General features: G+C 33.1%; 1 pseudogene; it reads right to left on the minus strand.

Annotated features, from left to right (window-relative positions):
• LOC130591409 (subtilisin-like protease SBT5.4) overlaps nucleotides 1-13,514 on the minus strand; it is a 45,741-nt pseudogene extending 32,227 nt beyond the window's left edge.
• Nucleotides 13,515-13,742: the final 228 nt, after the last annotated feature.

Below are 13,742 nucleotides of genomic sequence, written 5' to 3' on the forward strand. Positions count from 1 at the left end.
GATGGATGTTCACAATGCCTTCTTACATGGAGATTTGGAGGAAGAGGTGTACATGAAAATTCCACTTGGTTTTCAAGGAAATAATACTAATCTAGTGTGCAGGATGAAAAAATCATTGTATGGCCTGAAGTAGGCTCCTAGATGTTGGTTTGCAATATTGGCCACTGCTTTGAAAACATATGGGTTTAAGCAGTCTTACTCAGACTATTCCTTGTTTATGTTCACCATGAATAATATTCAGCTGAATGTTCTCATCTATGTGGATGACATGATTATTGAAGGAAATGATCAAGAAGCTTTACTGAACTTCAAAGCTTACCTTGGGAAATGTTTCAAAATGAAGGATTTAGGTGCTTTAAAATATTTCCTTGGCCTTGAGATTGCGAGGGGCCCATAGGAAATTTTTATGAGTCAATGGAAGTATGCATTGGATATCATTGCTGAGGCAGGGTTACTTGGGGCTAAACCTGCAGAGTTTCCTATGGAACAGCAACATCAGCTGGCTGTGGCGGATGGCCCAGTGTTGGATGATCCGGAGAAGTATCGCAGATTGATGGGCAGATTGATTTATCTTGTTGTTACGAGGCCTGATCTGGCATATTCTGTACACATTTTATCACAGTTTATGCATGTTCCTAAGGTGATTCATTGGGAGGCCGCTTAACTCGTGGTTGGATATTTGAAAAAAAATCCAGGACAGGGCATATTATTTCGTTCTGATAGTGATCTCCACCTTGAGGGATGGTGCGATTCGGATTGGGCTAGTTGTCCTCTTATTACTCGGAGATCTGTGAGTGTGTGGTTTGTATTGTTGGGATATTCCCCTATTTCCTGGAACACTAAGAAGTAGCCTACAGTTTCTCGGTCATCTGAAGAGACAGAATATCGTTCGATGGCTGCTATTGTGTGTGAATTAAAGTGGTTGAAGCAATTATTAGGTGATCTCGGAATTCAACATCCTGCAGGAATGAAATTATACTGTGATAGTCAATCTGCCTTATATATTGCCCAGAATCCGGTGTTTCATGAACGTACTAAACACATTGAGGAAGATTGTCATTTTGTTCGTGATGATGTGACTGAAGGTCTTGTGAGTCCGTCCTAAGTTCCTACTAAGTTTCAGCTGGCATATATTTTTACAAAAGCACTTGGTAGGACATCAATTTGAATTTTTGTTGTCCAAGTTGGGCATTCGTGATTTGCATGCTCCCACTTGAGGGAGGGTGTTAGGAATTATCTATCTATATGTTTAAGATAGATTTTAGGAATAAAGTGTTGTTTCTAATAGGACTCTAGATGCAGGATGTACATATATACTTGATTGATGACTGAGATAATCACACATTGAACCAATCTTAACACAAATCCTGCTCTATATCCATCATTGTTTTTGAACAGAAAAGGTAGGAAATATTATTAAGAAGCTCTATTATATCTAGATTTTTAAGAGCGCAGATGGATACAATGCTACAGAATGCCTTATTTCATAGCCATTTTGCGGAGTTTATTGACTATAAGGAATAACAACATTTTCTGAGACGAGCTACGGCGGAGCCTGTTCAAAATCTCAATTTTGGCCCCTTAGCTCATGATATATGAAATTTCGGGATAAAAGTGAAGGATTTGGGTTTTAGATTTGCAAATATGGGATGAATGAATTTAGAGAATTTAGGAAAAAAGAACGGTATAAAAAAAATGTCAAGATAAAAAATCGATAGTCTTCACAAAACAGACTCACCAAGATTCGAATTATATAGCAGTTGATGAAAAACCTGTTGTCTTACCAACTACTCAACTTTATTTTTAACTAGTATATTCGTAGTACTAGGTTAAGTACTAAATTTCGGGGGCTCTCTAGTATCAGGGCCCTATGCGATCGCCCATCCTGCACCTTTCAAGAACCTCCTTTGAGGTTAACACAAGCACATATTGTCGCACAACATTGGTTTAACTTTAGTTCTCCATTTAGTTTCTCTACTATGTTGCCTATCTCTTAGTTATTTTGTTTCAGCTGATGTCAAAATGAAAAACAATTTTGCATCTTCAATTTCTTATCGACACTTTGTGATGAACCACACCACTAAAACATAAATTGAGGTAAGTAATCTCATATTTTTGGCTGAACAAATTTATCCATTATGTTACAAAACCAATCATTCTTGAAAAATTGAAGATTAAAGCGAAAATAATTATTTAAGAAAAGAGAAGTTGAGTGTGAAAGCTAATTAAAATAAAAACCTAGGGTGTGTGGTTGGATAGAAAATATTTCCAACATCTAGCGAACAACTCAATCATTCTAATTTTCCTTTAATTTGTTTGGTTGCTGACTTTCCTTTGAACTCATTTCCCCGTGTTTATGTTGTGTTATTGTTTAATAGAGTGGGGGAAAGTGTGGCTTCCCTTGCCTCCCTAGGAAAAGTAATTTTCTATCCTTGGACAATGAAGTTTAACCCATGATTTTCCTTGCTTGATCCCACCAAAGCAAATAGAGGGAAATAATTTGTCCTGAAAAAGACTTTCCTCACAGCCGAACACATCCCTAATGAAAATTGAGGAATAATTGATCAAGTTTGGAGCACTGAAGTAACACAAAAATAATTATTTGGGTACCCTAGTAGTCTATAAATATAAAAATGGGGCATATTGCCTAACCCTTATCGTGCCTTTTTTGGGTCAAGTAATTCGGTTAGGGTATTTTCGGACACCTCTATTAAGCATGGTAAATAATTTCTCTTGAACTTTATTAGGAATGTTACGGATAATAAAGTAATATAGTTTCCTAATACAAACATATACTTATGGAAAGTATTCCTAAGATAATAATATATTGGTAAAGTTATTATCATCATTTTATTATTTGTAATCTATATAATACTATAAAGCAATAAGGATTTGCTTAGGTGTCATGAGCAAATTAAATTGGCTGACGTGGCAACTTTTTGTTAAAGTATTCCTTTGGCTTATGTCTACATGCTTGAAAATTTTCCGTTTTTTAAATTTGAAAATAATTATACCTTTTGATCGAGATTTTAATTACAGTATTTTTGGAAACAAAGATATTCCGGAATCAAATCAATTCCATTCCAAAAAATGCCATGATTGGAAGATTTATTTATGTATATGGCTCCCAAAATTGATTCGTTGCTGTCCATATACAATAGATGGTATAACATTATATCATCACATGAAAATTCTATATATCTAAGATCATGAAAGTTCATAGCTTCTAGAGTTATTCACTTCCACATTTAAAGACTCCTCTCTTTTTGTCAAGCATTCCTCTTCCATTATTATCTACACACCGCAATAAAAATCATGAGATAATTTCCGAAGGTAGCTTTTCAATGGTGGTTATTAAGCAAGGTGCAATGAGGTCAATCATGTCAGCTTCTTCAGTGAACTTTGATACATAAGATGTATTTCTTTTTTTTTTTTTGCATGCAAATCTTCCTATTCATCTGAATGATTCAGGACTAGGGGTAATAGTTGGCAGTTTGGCACATGAAGTAAATTCCAATAGAGTTTAGTAACCGCAGACGTAAAACACTGATGATTGCAAGAAATTATCAATAGACAATGTATATATCATGGGGAAATGAAGGGAATAATTTAGAATGTAATTTCTAAATGCATATAATGCTCATAATTTCTTTCAAGTTAGATTGTTTTAGTTTAATTCAGATTACTGTTATGGTTTTTTTTTTTCAAATTTTGTGTTTCATGATCACTCAACCATAAAATATGATAAATTTAGAGTTAATTAAGAATCATTAACGTAGCTTCCTCGCTGAAACCCATTGGAGAAAATCTGTTATAGCTTATTTCAGTTTTTATTCTCTAAAGTAACTTAGATGTCTTTCCAACGCACATTTTGGTGGGAGGGTTAAAACAGAGGTAGGAGAGATTCAAATAAGTCATTTTATGTTATGAACAAACAAGAAGGTTGGTGGTAGCATGAAGAAAGAGAAGTAACTCATTTTCTATTCCTATAGAGCAGTAAGCCAACAACAATGGAGGAACAATGAAACAACATACAATTGCATTGGCCGGTTAGGAACCGCATGCTTTTATGGTTAGGAATTCGGATCGATGGTCGCTAAATAGAGGGGTGATGAAAATGAGAGAGAAAGAGATCAACTCAACCAAATAAAATCTTGAAAATATGATTGATGATTATCCAAGTTAAGAAAAAATGAATGAAATGAGAAGGTTGGTGGTAGCATCAAGAAAGAGAAGATGATTCTTTTCTTTTTGTATGAAAAATGGTGGGCTTAAGTTCCAAAATTGAGTTCAAATGAGATGCTAAGTCATTTTTTTTTAAAAAAAAAATGGTTTGTAGTGGGTGTTTTTATGGTGTTTGGGTTTGGGTTAGTAGGTGAAAAATGGCGAGTAATATGAAGTGTATGGATTTGATATGTTAGGCAATATGAAGTGAAAGAGACAAAAAGTCCATAATTATTCCATAATTTTTTTCATTTAAAAAAAAGTGAAAGAGAAGACAAGAACTCAAGAAACAAATAATATAGTTCACAGTAACAGTTACACAATACACGAGAATTTTGGATATAATAACATAATTCACATTAACAGTTACACAAGAATTTTTTTATATAGATTTTGTTCTTTTTTTTTTTTTACTATGCAAATAGAGTATTATTTTTTCTGTATTAAATGAAATAATATTTCTAACTTAAATTTCTAAAATATCTATATTATCATTATAGAAAACACAAGATTAGTAAATATTGTTGTGTTTCTTTCTTTTAGTATGATGTAATGAGTTTCAAAGCATCCACTAATTAATTATGATATCCGCAGTATTTCGTATATATAATTATAGATATCTTTACACATGAGTTGATAGTTGTACAATGGTATCAGTATGAGTTGATAATAATAAAACTTTCAGTTTAATACTCTCAAAACGGAAGTACAATGGGTGATGATAGAGAAAAGCATGCGAGGAAGAAGGGAAAATCATCAATGATCAACAAGGAAAATCAACCGGGTGACCATAAAAAAGGTACACTTAAAGTCTTCAACCCATTTATTTAGAACTGTGAGTATTGAACATCCTCTACAATTGAACACAAAATATGAAATAATTTCAGGAAAAAAAATCATCAAGTAAATGCAACTGTTATTTACCTTGATTCATGAAACTTGGGCAACGTTTTTTTGATTTGTGCAATTACAGATTCCCACCGTAGCAATTTTGGCATTTTTTTTTTCTTTTTGCATTTTCATTTGAGAATACATAAAAAGAAACTTTAGAATGAGATAGAGATATAGGAATAGAAAATGGGTTGGTCAAATGGGGTATGAGTTTCCTAATGAAAATAACAAATGGGATTAGTAAAAAATTATTAGGGAGGAGAGAGAGTGTGTGTTACGGTTATGTAGATTTTAGTGTTGTAATTCAGTAGTTGTAGTCATGTAGTGTATGTGAAGCAGTGAAGTCCAAGTGGATGTTGAGGTGAAATAAGTTTGAGAAAGATACAATGAAGAGAGATGCATGCACTGGTGAGTGTTATACACCAACAGTTATGTTGTATGAATGTCTTATTTTTAATCTAAATAATGGTTAGTCTCATATGCCAAGTCAACAATTGATTAGGTAAACAAGTTCTTGCATAGAAACGTTATTTACATGTCTTTCGTACCTAGCGCTATATATTCCCTTAAAAAGGGGGTAAAATGATATTTCATTCTAGAGATCTTTTTATGTTACGCTGAATTTAATACTATGTTAAAAGACCAACTTAACCAGAAATTTAAGTTGATAGTTGATACCCATGAAATAGTTTTGTACTTTATCACTTTCTTTAAATGTAACTTGAAATAATTATGAAAGTAATAGAAATTGGTAATGTCAGCATAAGTTATATTTATTTTTTCTCTATTTCGCAGGAGTATCATTTTACCCTATTTCCTATACAATCATCAGACTCATACTTATTCTACATTAAATATAACTCATTACATATTAGTAAAAATTATAATAATTGAATATTTATAAGTACTCATTGAGACAAATCAAACAAGATCCCACATGACTATATTTTTTCTTATATATTGAGACAAATCTAAAAGATTTTCTCTAATTGTAAATAGTGTCAAGATTCAAAGTGAGAAAGATCAAAAAAAAAATATAGAGGAGAGTATAATAGAGATATATATAATTTTTCAAATAACTTATATTATTTTATACTTTATGTACAAACAATTATGATCAGTTGTCTACATTTTCACCATTAGGTTCAAATATCTTCTCCATTCGGCAATGTCCTTTGAGTGATATATCTAATGGTTAGTAAAATATTTTACGCAATTGCAATGATTTTTATCATTTATAAACTTTCATAAGTTTTATATATGAAACATTTTTCATGTCGATGTTATTAGGACAAATAGGATCAATAAAGATCAATGAACCAAAATGGGTATCTGGACAGATTTCAAACTACTTTGGGCATGGTTACATGTATCATCTCAACTCCCCTCAAAGTCCACTCAATGGTATTTCAAGCGGTAATTGAATCATCTAAGTCTTTTTTCTGATTTAAAATCCTATTCATTTTTATTTAAAAAAGGAAACACGAGTATATTATATATTTTTTTTTTGTAATTTATACTTTGAAGAAATATTTTTTATGTGATGTTATTAGGACAATCAGGATCAATAAATAAGGCTGAAAGAAAAAGTTTATGTGGTCAGAGCTCAAGCAATGCTCAACATAGTTATATGCATCATCTCAGCTCTCCTCAAACTCCACTAAGTTGTATTTCAAGTGGTAATACAGTCATCTAAACTTTTTTCTAATTTATAAGTAGATTCATATTTGAATAAGAAAATGAATGTAAATAATCATTTATCTGAAATAAACTTTAGGGACATTAAGTGATCATTTCACAAGACAAACATTAATGAGACTTGCCAGACATAAAAGAAAGATCATTATGACTGAGAAACGAGCAAGAAGATCAAATCATTCACAAATGCATCAAGAAAATGAGAGTTTGTGCAATTCGCACGAAACTAATGAAAGTGCTCTATCAAATGGTAATCACTTATGTTTAAATTACTTCATCTCTTATTGTAAGATAAAAATGGAGTTTGTATCATTTATTTTTACTATGATAACCCATATATGTTTTGCAGTATTGACAAAGTTGTTACATCAATTATTTGTTAGATAAATATGTTGTCGCTAGAATTGCAAGGCAGAAGAGAAGATTAATAATGTCAGAAAAGGCTATTGGAGGAAGTAAGTTTTAAAGCATATGCTTAATATATACTGCAACAACATGTAGTATATAGATTGTAATATATTTTCTTTAAAAAAATACGTCTATTTTCATACATTAAATGTTAATACCACAAAATATAAGTAATTCTATTACAGGCACCTCGAGTACTCCAGGTGACTCGGTAAGCTTCTGCCACATGAGTGCGAAGTACAACTCCAAAAAACGTGTTATTCGAAGTACTAGAGTACTAACATCAGTTGCACGGAACATTGATATTGGTATTCTCTAATTGCTAGATAAAATTTAGTAATAATATTTAATATAAAAATATTTAATATAAGCAAAATTTTAGTGTAATTAATTACGTCCTCATATGTGTTATGATAGGCCAAGTTAGTTGTATACAGTCTGCGACTAATTGCAATGGCATGATAATGCACAAGATCCACATCATGATCATGATGAAGAGAGTGTCGAAGAATATGATGTTAATACTTTAACTGGTATGTTTTTCGACTAAATTTTTTTGATTCTCATAAGCAAGATTTTAGGGTGCGTATATGGTAGTTGTAAATATCCAAAGGTTGAAATTCTACTTTAAAATTTTTTGTATACTCATTAGTAATGTAATATGAGATATAAAAAAGGGACGAATAAACATAAATAGTTCTTTCAAATTTTGAAGGTATTGGGATATTGGTGATCCCACCTCAGAATTTGAGTTTTGTGGAGCACAGATATGGTTCGATGAACGATCAAATAAACAAAACAAAACAAGCAAGCCCAAATTCTCATTGTGTTGTATGCAAGGGAAGGTCCAACTCCCACTCCTACAAAGGCCGCCATCATTCTTGGCAAATTTATTGGAGAAGAAACATAAGAGAAGCAATCACTTCTTTGAGAATATTCGTGCATACAACATGATGTTTTCGTTCACATCAATGGGAGGTAAACTACAAACATCAATCAACCAGGGACTCGGACCTTATAATAAAATCATCATTTGATTGGGAGTTTATTACCCAACGAAGGACAATGTCCAAAATTTTCTCAGCTATACATCTATGACACCGAGGATGAGATTGTCAATAGAAAAAAGGCTGCTTGGTAATAAGCATATTTGTTTTTTTGTTTTATTTGCATTCGGATGAATTACAAATCTATTATGCATCTAAACTAAATTTTTTGTCAAACCATATATATGTGTATGCTACAAACCCGAATAAATTTGAAGACCAAGTTATATCAGAGATTGAAACTATGGTGGACGAATATAATGCTCTTGCAAAAAAAATTTAGGATGGCAAGTGATCGCTTTTGTTCAAGTACATGCCGGAATGTCCGGTTGAAACTTATTGGACGAAGGGATTCCGATGGAAGGACTTACAACCTCCCAACAACTTCTGAAGTTGCTGCACTTATTGTTGGAGATGTTGATACTGGTGATAAAAGGGATATAGTTGTGGAAACACAAAATGGCAAATTAAAACAAATATCTGAGTTGCATCCATCCTACCTTCCAATGCAATACCCTTTGTTATTTCTGTATGGTGAAGGTGGTTACAGGGTAGATGTTATGCATAGAGATAAGTCTCCTTCAGATACTGCTCTAAGAAAAGGGATAGGTTCACCATGAGAGAGTTCTTTGCTTATCGGATTCAAGATCGTCGCATTGAATTTTCAACAATTTTACTTTCTAGAAGGCTTTATCAACAATTTTTAGTTGATGGTTGCACAATGATGGAAGCAGAAAGTTGTCTTTCATTAGAAATAATCAACAAGCATTGAGAGCTGATAATGTCAAGAATTTGAAGAATGCGATTGACAGAGGAGACACTGATGGCGTATCTACTGGTAATCGTGTAGTTTTACCAGCCTCATTCACCGGAGGTCATAGCTACATGAGAGAAAATTACCAAGATGCAATGGCAATTTGAGGTGGTATGCTATCCAGATTTTTTATAACATTTACATGCAATCCTAAATGGCCGAGATCACAAGATTTGTGAAAAAGAAGGGTCTAAGGCCTGAAGATAGACCAGATATTGTTTGTCTGTTTTTAAGATCAAACTTGACAAGCTGGTGAATGATTTGAAAGAGGAAAGATTTTTGGAAGAGTAAGAGCTGGTAAGCATATATTATTTCATTATATTGTGATGTTTCAAATTTAACGTATATTTCTATTTATAAAGTTATAGTGTTTGCTTTTCTAATATATGAGTTTAACCTATTGTTAAATTTTACATAATGTTTACAGTTGTGTATACCATCGAATTTCAAAAACGCGGTCTTCCTCATGCACATATACTCCTGTTCCTTCATCGTGATGATAAATTTCCTAACACAGAGGACATCGACAAGATAATATGTGCTGAGTTGACAGACAAAAAAGAGAATCCAGAACTACTGAGTTGATGATACATGGTCCATGTGGTAATGCTAACACGGATGCACCGTGTATGGTGGATAAAAAATGCTCCAAACATTTTCCAAAAAAGTTTAATGAGATGACAAAGATTGACGAAGAAGGGTACCCAATTTATAGAAGAAGAGATACTGGGCAAAGGTTGATAAAATGGTGTTATCTAGATAACCGATTTGTGGTTCCATACAACCATATTTGCTTCTTAAGTATCGTGCACACATTAATGTAGAATGGTGCAACCAGTCAAGATCAATCAAGTATTTTTCAAATATATCAACAAGGGGTATGACAGGGTTACTGCAGCAGCTTATCACAATCAACAAAATCCCGACGATCCTGAAAAAATTGATGAGATCAAGATGTTTATGATTGTCGGTATATTTCTCCTTGCGAGGCTGTTTGGAGGATTTTTGGGTTTAACATTCATTATAGAACACCTCCTGTTGAAAGATTAAGTTTTCATCTACCCGATGAACAAATGGTTATGTTTTCTGATGACTCGCATGTTGATTCCGTCCTTGAAAGGCCAAATATTGAGAGGACAAAGTTCTTATCCTGGATGGAATGCAATAAGACATATGATGAAGCTAGATAATTAAGCTATATGGAATTCCCAACCAAATTCGTGTGGAAAAAAAGATAAAAGAGAGTGGATGCCACGATAGAAGAGGTTTTGCAATTGGTAGGATTTCATGTGTTATGCCTGGCGCTGGTGAAAAGTATTATTTGAGAACCTTGCTGAATTTTGTAAAAGGTGCTACATGTTATGAGGATATAAGGACGGTTGATGGTGTTCTTTATGATTCTTTTAAAGAAGCTTGCTACGCAAGAGGGTTATTAGACGATGACAAGGAGTATGTTGATGCTATAACTGAAGCAAGTTTTAGAGAGTCAAGTTGGTATCTTAGAAACTTATTCTGCATGCTACTATTATCTGGTAGTTTATCAAAACCAGAAGATGTTTGGCATAAGACTTGGCATCCACTATCAGATAACATCCTCCACAGACAACGAACCATTATGCAAAATCAATGTATTTTCATCTATAACACACTTTATCTTTATTTAGTCTGAAAGGTATACCACTAACGTCTATCATGACTAATCAAGACTTTTGTATAAATAATATTTGAGGAAACTTATATGAACTTAGATTATGTGCTGTAGATCTTAATCTAACTGATGAGCAACTACAAATGTATGCTTTGGCTGATATTGAAGCAAGACTACAAAGTAATGGGAGCACCCTTCGTAAATTTAGTGTTATGCCTTTCCCTGATGAGTTAATCACATCCGAGGGTCAAAACAAGCTCATATTCGACGAACTGTCTTATGATAAAGAAGCTTTGAGAAAAGAGCATGAAGAACTTTCACCGTGCTTAACTTGCGAGCAAAGGAGTGTATATGATGAAATAATGATGGTTGTTTCACGAGGACAAGGTGGTGTATTCTTTATTTATGGTTATGGAGGTACGGGGAAAACTTATGTTTGGAAAACTCTTTGTGCTGCCATAAGGAGTAAAGGAGAAATCGTTTTGCCAGTGGCCTCGAGTGGTATTGCCTCACTCCTTCTTCCAAGAGGAAGAACTGCTCATTCAAGATTTGGAATACCGTTAAATGTTAGTGAAAACTCAACATGTGTTGGCATCAAACCCGGTTCAGACTTGGCTGCGCTACTCATGAAAACAAAGCTAATTATTTGGGATGAAGCGCCAATGATGCACAAGTATTGCTTCGAAGCACTTGATAGAAGTTTGAAAGACATCATGCAGTCTGTGGATCCTTTTAATAAGTACAAACCATTTGGTGGTTTGGTTGTCGTTTTCGGTGGTGATTTTAGGCAGATATTGCCTGTAATCCCTAATTTAGACAAGATATCGTGTTTCACCTTAAGTTTTCTTATCTATGGAATTCATGTAAGGTGTTGAAATTGACGAGAAATATGCGTCTACAAAATGGATCTTTTGAAACAAGTTTGAAGGAGGTGAAAGAATTTTCAGAATGGATACTTAGTGTTGGAGATGGAAATGCAGAAGGTCCAAACGAAGGCGAGGCCGAAATTAAGGTGTCAAATGATATACTCATAGAAGGGGAATCTGATCCTATAGCGGCAATTGTGGAAAGCACATATCCTCTCTTAAAGGATCACTTGTGGGAGCCAAAATATTTTCAAGAAAGGGCTATTTTAGCCCCAACATATGAGATAGTTGAGATGGTGAATGATTACGTACTATCCATTTACCGGGAGAGGAGAAATTGTATCTCAGCTCAGATGCGATAAGCAATGTTGAAGGCAATTTAGGAGCGAGTGAAATTTACTCAACTGAATTCTAAATACCATTAGATGTTCAGGCCTACCTAATCACCATTTAAGATTAAAGGTAGGTGCACCTGTTATGCTTTACGAAATATAGACCAGACATCTGGGTTGTGCAACGGTACAGGCTGGTGATTAAGCTTCTTGAGAATCGTGTTATTGAAGCTGTAGTCATTTCTGGAAGTAACGTGGGGGATAAGGTATTTATTCCTCGCATGACTTTGACTCCATCTGATGCAGCGAGATTTCCAATTTATTTTCAAAGAAGGTAGTTCCCTTTGGTCGTTTGTTTTGCTATGACTATAAACAAAAGTCAGGGTCAATCACTATCGCAGGTAGGTTTGTATCTTCCTAGACCGGTTTTTAGTCATGGTCAGTTCTATGTTGCCATTTCTAGAGTAACAAACAAACAAGGCCTCAAGATCTTAATTTGTTACAAAGAACACGGAGGATCAAATACCACGAGTAATGTTGTTTATAAGGAAGTGTTCCATAACTTATGATTTAATTTGATTATTGATGTAAGCTACTCACTTTTAATTTTATTATATGTTTATTTTCCAATAAATCATATTCTTTAGTAAACGTTTGTTCTGGTTTACGGTATTATAAACTACTTATTACATAGTAGCCAATCATTCTTTTCTTATATTATATAGATTTAAAGATTCAATCCCGAAAAACCTATATGTTACTACATTGAACTTACAAGAACACTGTTCTCTCATGCAAATTTGTTGTGTTTAAATGTTCAATGGCAATAGTAAGTCGATTCAATTCACATACACTACTGAAAATATTAAACTTTAACTCAAGAATCACATCTTCATGTAAAATACTTCTAAACCAAATAACAATTTATACACATAAGTATCTTATATTTATAAAACAAAATACTTCCCGTGCATTTTGCACGGGTCAAAAAACTAGTATTCCTAATAAAACTTTAATGTTAATTAACCAAGAAATGAGAACAAAACGCGAGCAAGAAAGCTACATTTGAACAAAAACATTAATATTAATCTGTATCATATGTCTTACTTGCAAGTTCATTGGCCTCCTCTTCATGTAAAGTTGCAGCGAAGCCATTAAAAATCTTGTTATAAGAATATATCATCCTTTCGAAAGGATTAGAATCACTGTTACATAGATTCATGAATATAAATATAAATGTGCTCATTAAGAAAAAGAGAAATTAAAGAAGTAATAAAAAAACATATATAAATTTAAAAGGCAAATGTCTAATGAGAAGTTGTATCTCATACCTCCTTAATACTGAGGAAATCACTTCATGGTGCGAGTTTGTAATAATTTCGGAACTAGATGATAAACGAGGTTCCGCATGGTGGGATTCTAAGTAGATAATGTAGTGCTACATATGAAAAATATCAACAAAATTACAATCAACATTTTCAATATATACTAACATAATTGTAATTTATATTAGTAATGTGACAACTAATTTAAGTAGAATAATTTTGTTTTTAAATGATTTATGATTAATAAAACCATGTTTATCATTAAGAAACCAAGATGGCTAGATTGAGAACTTACCTTAGGGTAAGCAAAGATATAGGTACTCGCTGCAATGAAGAAAGAAGAACTAGTGATAAAAAATAATTTAAAAGCTTTAGAATTTTCATTATTAAAATTATGTATATCTGATTTTGTTATATATCGTCTACCTTAAACTCTTTCCTCTCTTTTATCTTTTCTTTTTTACTCGAGCTAAAATGAGAAAGCTTGATA

This window comes from Beta vulgaris, chromosome 5 (assembly GCF_026745355.1).
Source record: "Beta vulgaris subsp. vulgaris cultivar EL10 chromosome 5, EL10.2, whole genome shotgun sequence".
NCBI lineage: Eukaryota > Viridiplantae > Streptophyta > Magnoliopsida > Caryophyllales > Amaranthaceae > Beta > Beta vulgaris.